General features: G+C 37.6%; 1 non-coding gene across 1 annotated transcript; it reads left to right on the forward strand.

Moving 5' to 3' along the window:
• Positions 1-684: 684 nt before the first annotated feature.
• Positions 685-757, forward strand: TRNAC-ACA (transfer RNA cysteine (anticodon ACA)). The gene has a single exon. It is a non-coding gene; the product is annotated as a tRNA-Cys (tRNA).
• Positions 758-8,768: the final 8,011 nt, after the last annotated feature.

An 8,768-nucleotide genomic window follows, 5' to 3' on the forward strand; every position in this document is an offset into this window, starting at 1 on the left:
TGTTTTTCTGGAACTTTCTTGCTTTTTCGATCATCCAGCGGATATTGGCAATTTGATCTCTGATTTCTCTGCCTTTTCGAAAATCAGCTTGAATATCAGGAAGTTCACAGTTCACGTAGTGCTGCAGCCTGGCTTGGAGAATTTTGAGCATTACTTTCACTTTCAATATAGTATGTAATAAACCACATGAGTTTTTCAACATTTTATTATAAATTAAGCTTGGTTTTAGATGATTTTCTCCCCGTGTGAGCTAATGTGAGTATTCTTAGCACATTTAAGGTAGAATAGGCCAAGCCACAATGGTTAGGTAGGTTAGTAGTATGAAATGCATTTTTGACTTTAGATATTTTCAATTTATGATGGGTTTTGAGAAGTGTAACCTCCTCATAAGTTGAGGTCGATCTGTAATTCTCTGTGAAGATTCTCACTTCTTCGAAGTCCATTCTTAACAGCTCATCTTTTCAGAAATGGTGGCTCAGACAGTGAAGCGTCTGTCTAAAAGGCGGGAGACGTGGGTTTGAGCCCCGGTTTGGGAAGATCCCCGGGAGAAGGAAATGGCAATCCACTCCAGTACTATTGCCTGGAAAATCCCATGGACGGAGGAGCCTGGCAGGCTTCAGTCTATGGGGTCGCAAAGAGTCGGACACGACTGAGTGACTTCACTTTTTCACTTCGTTTTGGACTTCCCTGGTGGCTCAGATGGTAAAGCGTCTGTCTACAATGCAGGAGACCCAGGTTCGATCCCTGGGCCAGGAAGACCCACTGAAGAAGGAAATGGCAATCTGCTCCAGTACTATTGCCTGGAAAATCCCATGGACAGAGGAGCCTGGTAGGCTACAGTCCATGGGGTCACAAAGAGTCGGACACGACTGTGAGACTAATCACATAATCACAATCGTTAAAAGAAAAAGAAAAAAATTTTGAAACATAAGATCATAACACTGGAGAATCTCTCAAGATGACTTAGGAACATTTCTAGGCAGTGATGGACCAAACTTTTCCTTTGTAATTCTTGACTATGTTATGTCTTAAAAACCAAAACACAAACAAACAAAAAGACCACAGATGGGCTTCTTAGAGCTAAAAATAACCCTGGTAAACATGACGGGGATTTATCTCCCACATATTGAGTACTCTGTGTGCCATGCATTGTACAGAAATTCTTAGAGGTCCAGTGAGGAAAATATTAACATCTATCTCTTAGAAATAAGAAATCAATTGGAATTGGTTTTGAGCTCCTTAGTGAAAGAGAAGATTGGAAGAGATATTTGAGAGAACAATGAAAAGCTCTAGGTATGAAGAAATTCTTCTGGAACAACAGACAAAATGTGCCCCAAATTGACCCAACACTCAGCATGCCCAATAGAGAGCATAGCATGACTTTGTCTTGAGTCCATCATTATCTTCATGTTCCATCAAATTTCAGAGGCTTTGACAGGATCTAGCAATTTATTCTCGATGCAGACATTGATAGGCCTCTCTGTCAGTGGCATTGCCAGCAGCGGATAGGGACAGCAGAAGTTACAGTAAGAGCAGGGCAGAGTTAGCATGCTGAAAGAGTGCTGGTAGGACAAGTGAGTGAACACTATGGAATTGCCCTGACTTCCCCAGGAGCTTAGGGATGGTGGTCCTTCCCTTACTCTGTTGAGGTCTCTGGTGATGGTGGATATGTAGGACTGATGTCTTTCAGTGTTATATTGTTCTTAATGAAAATTGAAGGTGGTCCTGCCAAGTCCCTTAGCAGTAAAATTTAGTAGTTTAAAGTACACAGGGATCGACATTTAGGGTAGAATTTATTCTGCAGTCATAAGAACCAAAAGTCTCAAATTCTTTCTGGGAGTTGAAAGAAAAATTCCAGCCCTGGCCCCTGGGTCAACTCAGAAGGCTATAAAAGTAGGAGAGTAGAATACTACCAAGAGTAGAATGGTTAACCAAAAAAAAAAAAAAAAAAAATAGTGTTTTCTATCACTGGTTTGTACCATCACCCTGAGAGGAACTGATGGAGAGTCAGGAGGTTAAATCCAGCTTACATGTCTATCCTACTTCACCATAGTTTTGACCAGATTATCGTCCTCTCTCTCAGAAAGAGTTTCTTGCTCTCACTCTCTCCTATTCTCTCATTTGCTCTCTCTCACACGTATGCTTACTCTCAGAGGTAAGCACATACTAACATTCAGATTTACAAAGAGAATGTATTCTTAAAGTCAATTCACATATTTCACTGTTAGTGAACTTTGAACTGCACATGCATTATCAATGAGGAACCTAGGTCCAGGAGATATTTGTAACATGATTTTTCAGAGGAAGAAACCAAGTTCACAAAGTCAGCAGTTTACTCAAAGTCATGCCAATATTTGACTTAGAGCTTTTGAGTGATGCCTTGTGTCACTTGCATCAGGAGACTGATTAAAAGTCTCCTGACTCTAGCCATGGCTCTTAAAATTGCTACTAAAATAAATATTGTCCTCAGGTGTTACTTCTTTACTGAAGGCATTTGAGTGGTCTTGATATTTTCAAAAAATTCTCAACCTGGTCCTGTCATTTAAAATTATAAGATAAATTCTTCCTTCGAACAAATTACAGATCAAAGTTAGCATGAATAACCAAACAATTTTTCTTTTAAGATTTTATTACTTAATTTAAAAAAAAAAGAGAGGGGAGACCATCTCTGGCGGGCCAGTGGTTAAGAATCTGCTTTGCAATGCATATGGGTTTGATCTCTGGTCAGGGAACTAAGATCCCACGTGCTGAAGAGGAACTGAGCCTGCACACCACTAGAGATTCCATGGGCTACAGCAGAGATCCCTCTTTCTGTGACTAAGACCGAACACAGACAAATTGATAAATAGCTTTAAAAAGACTTTATTTTCATTGGGTTCTTAATAATATGATTGATTCTGATGTTTCAAAGAAAGCAAGCACACTTTGGAATACACACTAAAATTCAAACTCTGACTGCCTAGAAATTTTCTCCCATGCCGGGTGCTCTGTAATTATGGAAGATGAGATCATATGGTCTTGAGTCTCATCATTTCTGTCCCAGGGCACCTTTTGAAATAGCTATTTCATCAAAGACACAATTGTCAGACAAATTATTTAAATAAATACAATAAAATTCTGTTGACCTGTGTCCTGAGAAAAATACGGCAGAGCAGCCTTGGACAGAGTTGTGTGTTTGGTGGCAAGTTGCCAATTTCAGAACCAAGTCTTCCCCATGATTTTAACTTCAAAGTGAAGCTACTACTTTTTTGTTATTGTGCATTAATCTCATAAGTTAATTTTAATGTTCTCAAGATGTAAATCTTTTACAACTTGGAGATGAATTAATATAAAATATTCATTAGTTCTGAATAGAACTGGACAGTTTCAGCTCTGTCCTAAATGCTTTTACAAATGAAAGATAATCTCCATGAAGTATTTAGATGCCAGTCTGAGTTATGACTCTTGAAACAAAATGACCTCATGCATATTTAGATTCTATATATTCATGAACATTTTTTGTAGGAACATTTGTTATTGGTTAGAATAGTTTTCAGCTAACAAATCAACCCTGAATTGTGACATACCAGGCTCCTTTCTGTCTGTTAAATGCTAATCTTGCTGAAGTTTTTCAGTTTGCAAGTAATTTTAAATAGACAGGTCCTCTATTTGAATTGTATTGTATACATGACTCATTGCTCCTTTTGCCAAGAAATGAATCATAAATAACATTATTTTCCAATAGAAGAGAAGATATATAATGTTTATGTAACTTCACATAAGCTATCTAGCGTAGATATCTAAATTTAGTTTTAATTTTCAAAACTTATGACCAGAAACATCTCCAATAGTAAAGTCTTCTAATCATCTTAAGCCTCACTTAAATATTTTACATATATTATCATAATTATTTCTTCCAACATCTAAATGAATTAAGTATGATTGTGCCCATTTTACAAAAGGTAATCTAAGGCTCCAGTTTGTATCCGCCTGGTATAGGATAACACAGCTATGTTTTTCTAAGTATCTTAGCAACCTCTAATCTTTTAAATCTGTATTTTATAAAAGAGAACCTATTCCTCAGGTTTGCATATCCCAGTAACATAACTGTCAAAGAGAATAGAAGGAACACAGGCATCCCCTTTTCTTAAACTAAGTCTATTCAATTACAGGAGAGAGTTCATTTTTCAAAAATATCTCTAAGACGCACATAGAGCAAAGACACACATGGAGCAAAGTATTTTCCCAAAAGTTTTTAAACATAGACTTTTCTTTCTTGCCAGGGTCCAGCCACAGTGGATCCAGGGAATTTGAAGTGGGGATGGAGTTGGTGTCCTAGGAAAGAACTTACTTAATTACAGATAAAAAGAGAGGTTAGAAAAGAATAGTGTAGTAGGAAAATTAGTGGAGAAAAAGAGGCTGAATAACTTGGTTTATATGGAAAACCAATAAAATCCAAGGCAAGGAATTTGCACAATCTACGTCGGCCACCAGTGCCCACTTGAATAGCGGAGGGTGCCCTGGCTTGGGCTCCCTCTCACATGGGTCTTAGAAGCCAGGGCAAGTAAGTAGACATGGTGAGCCTCCATGCTCCAGATGGGAATTCAGTCAGAAAAGAAGAGAACGAGAAAAGACCACACAGGAGAGACCAGTCTTTCCAGGAATGGTCAGTTTTCTTTATTTTCAGGTTTGCTTATATACTTTTTGTTATACATAGAGGTAGCATACAAAGTCACGTGGGGTCAGCAGACCTGACTTTATCAAAATCAGGTGCTTCATATACATGTATACGAAGGTCTTAGGGGTTTTACATCATCTTCTGGCCAAGAGGCCTGCTAACATTTTATGACCCCTCCTTTCTGATAACAGTCAGTCAACCAGAAAACTTATTTTTCCCAGGGGTGATTTTTTTTCTTAAACCAGGCGCCACCCTCTGAAGGTACCAGATAAAGTTGCATTCCTATAGGGTGAGGGTGCAGGGGTTTATAATCAAGAAAGGGATTTACTTAGCCTAAGGTTTAACAGGATTGATATCAAAGGTTAATACTTATTTCTCCTATATGCTAGTTATATATTCATTAACGTGTATAAGGGCAGGGGATTTAGCAGCAAACATTGGCCCAATAAATGAAAAACCCTTCACCAATATAATTCCTAGTCAACCCACTATACTAATAATTTCTAACTTCCTAAAAGAATCTGTCTTTAGAAAGTTTAAAACATCTTGTGCCTCTCATGGTTGGGAGACTGTAAACAATCAAATGTGGCTGGACGAACCTGTTCAGTCAGGCTAGATAACCTTCAGAGGAGTTTGTAAGTTGAAACACTCCTGTCACGCCCAGGAATTTTTATTAACTGGAGCTGTAGGTTAACTCCTTTTCCGAGAGAGGTGGTGGGGGACAGCCCCCCATAAAGTCAGAGGTATAGGTGAGAGCATAAAGCAGTAAAGTAGGCAGACTCTGGTTTTGGGGGCAGATGCTCGGGAACAGGGGGTCTCCTGAGGCTCAATCCCGCCTTTGCATATGCCGTGCCTCTTTCCTCATGACCTTTGCCACCAGCGGAGTTCCTCACGCTGGCTCCCGGCACTTTCTAGCACAGCTCTTATTAAACTCCTTAGAACACAACTGTGCCCTCCATGGAGATTTGAGAACATTCTAGTGAGAGGTATAAAAAAAAAAACATTTTTTTTAATTTGGATTCATTTAAAACTTTAACATTCCTCAAAAAAAAAAAAAGAAGAAGAAGAAGAAGAAGAAGAAATATGACCTTGAAAAATGTTGAGTGAGGACATTATCTCAATATGTAGTAAGGAAATAATTGTCCAAATTACTTTTAGGGTTCTATAATGATTACATACCACTATCAACATTTTCCAATAATGATGGCCACATGTCCAAATGAATGATCTAGAGTATTTTTTAAATGAATTTTGGCTTATATAGTTTATTGATTTATATTTTGTCTTTTTGGATAACACAAACAAATTTATTTGAGTTGAATAACTTATTTTTATCTCCTTTGGTAATTATGTAGAAATGTGTGTGTGTTAGTCACTCAGTTGTGTCCGACTCTTTGTGACCCCATGGACTGGGGCCCACCAGGTTTCTTCATGTGATTTTTCCAGGCAAGAAGACTGGAGTGGGTTGCCAGTTCCTTCTCCAATTACATAGAAATAGCTGACATTAAACTGTATCTGGGTTTCTTTATACTGCATCAAAATATGTTTTTATGGAAGTGATAGAACTTCACATATTATTTTTAGGTAATAACAGCAGTTTTTTTCAATGGTCAATACATTTAAAAGGAAATAAATAAAGAAAAATGATTTAGTGATAAAACCTATGAGAGAAGGCTAGACATCACAGAACACAGAAATGGTATCTAACTCTCTTCAGGAACCAATGTCCTGTACTTAACATGAGTAGTTCCTTTGTTATTTCCCCTAATGTGAAGTCTCTCAGTCATGTCCAACTCTTTGCCACCCCATGGACTGTAGTCTACTAGGCTCCTCTGTCCATTAAATTTTCCAGGCAAGAATACTGGAGTGGGTTGCCATTTTCTCCTCCAGGGAATCTTCCCAACCCAGGGATCAAACCCAGATCTCCTGCATTGCAGGTAGACACTTTACCCTCTGAGCCATCAGAGAAACCCCCATTTCCCCTCACAGGACCCTGTAAATCATGCTATCTCCTTGGTGCTGACACTCTTCAAAGGCCATATGCTCTCTCATTATTGTAATTTGCCTGGGGCTGTTATGACAAGTACCCAATATACACAAAAACAGAATGGAATAAGGATGCTTAAAGATAGTTTCTGCCAGCCATTGCTAGGTCATAATTAACATGTTAATTCTTTCCATTTTAATTCATAGACACAATCCTACCAGCCTCCAGTCAATCATTTTTTTGATGTAGGTGACCATCAATGTCACTGTCCTCCAGAAGCACTTACTGGATTTATTTATATGACTATAATTTGTTATTCAAAGCAAATTGTGCAGCCTGGATCCATTCACCATGTATTGTAACATCAGGGAAGATGCTAAGGGCAGGAATGCGCAGCCTCCAAAAGTTCTTACTGTAAAAGAAAGAAGGGCTGTGAGGTGATGGTGTAAGTTACAGTGATGGACATGCATCTCATTTTTTGGCCTTTAGATTCATAGCTGAGGTGGTATAAAGTTGTACAAGAAAATCTTTGTAATTTTATGAAAGAATTGGAGTAGCTAAGTCAATAATTCAGATATATATTGAGAATTTATTTTTAACTTAGAACTGTAGTTATCCTGCAAATGGCCAAGAGAAATGTTTTCTTCCTTCAAAAATTATGCATAAATAAAATGTGAAATAAACCCATGACCACACATAGAAACATCATTCCACTTACTCAACACAATCCACATATAATATCACCATCTTGGAGGTGAAAAGTTTTGGCCTGGAAAACTAATTATAGGTGGAATCTCAAGGTAGCAAATATACATTGTGTTTAAATTGTATTTCCTGTTATTGTCTCTATGCAGATGACCATTTATATTGTATATTAACATATATATGTAGAATCTAGAAAATGGTATAGATGATTTTATTTGCAAAACAGAAAGAGACATAGACATAGAGGACAAATGTATGGACGTCAAGTAGGGAAAAGAGGGTTGGGATGAACAGGGAGATTGGAATTGACATATATACATTACTATGTATAAAATAAATCACTAATGAAAACCTACTGTAAAGTTTAGGGAACTCTATTCAGTGCTCTCTGGTGATCTAAATGAGAAAAAATCCAAAAAGTGCAGGTATATATATATACATATAGCTGATTCACTTTTCTGTACAGTAGAAACTAACACAACGTTGTAAAGCAACTGTACTTCAATAAAAAGTAACTTTAAAAATATGGTAAAAAATAAGTCCTTAGAGAAGTAGAACAAACTTTTTTCAAATGATGTTAGAACTCAAAGGAGAAAGAAATCACAGAAGGACAGAAGTAATTAAAAAAGAAAAAAATAGGAGAGAAAGCCTGGAGAAGTTCTGAAGAGACAAGGCTTGGAATGATAAATTTGGAAACAGAAGCCAAAAGATTTCAAGTTGAGGAAACAGCTCACACAGATATGTGTAATAGAAGTGTGTGTGTGTGTGTGTGTGTGTGTGTGTGTGTGTGTGTTAGTCTATTCTGTTTGAAGAAGAATTACAATGACAAGGAAATATGATTTTTTTTTTTTTTTTTGGCCAAGAACAAGCCCTTGAACATTGCTCCTCTTTATAGCTTGAAACAGTATGACATTGCTGCAAAACTCACTGGGCAGAAAAAGGATGTTGAAATTTCATGTATCTTCAATCACTTCAAGATTGATGTTAATGGTTTCTACTCTGCTTCTAAGCATCTTCAAGTTTAGAAATTTTTATTCACAATCATTGTCTTCTCCACAGATGTTATCTCATTTGGCATGAGATTCAAGTATCTCTCAGTTTACCTAATAGCTATCAAAATTTTTGTATGTTCTTAAGTCTAACTGGAAGCACAGTTGGAAGCCCATAAATGTTACTTTAAGACTTAGGAAAAGAAAATAAGAAGGATGCACTGAGCAGACTTCAGACAACAAAGATTAAGTCCATGCATCAGGCACCTCCCCTAACAAGCTGTCTATTTGTCCTCTGCCTTTCAGCATTATGAGGTAACTTCTCTCATAGCTCAGTTGGTAAAGAATCTGTTGCAATGCAGGTGACCCTGGTTCAATTCCTGGGTCAAGATGATCCTCTGGAGAAGGGATAGGCTACCCACTCCAGTAT

Source organism: Budorcas taxicolor, chromosome 2 (genome assembly GCF_023091745.1).
Source record: "Budorcas taxicolor isolate Tak-1 chromosome 2, Takin1.1, whole genome shotgun sequence".
NCBI lineage: Eukaryota > Metazoa > Chordata > Mammalia > Artiodactyla > Bovidae > Budorcas > Budorcas taxicolor.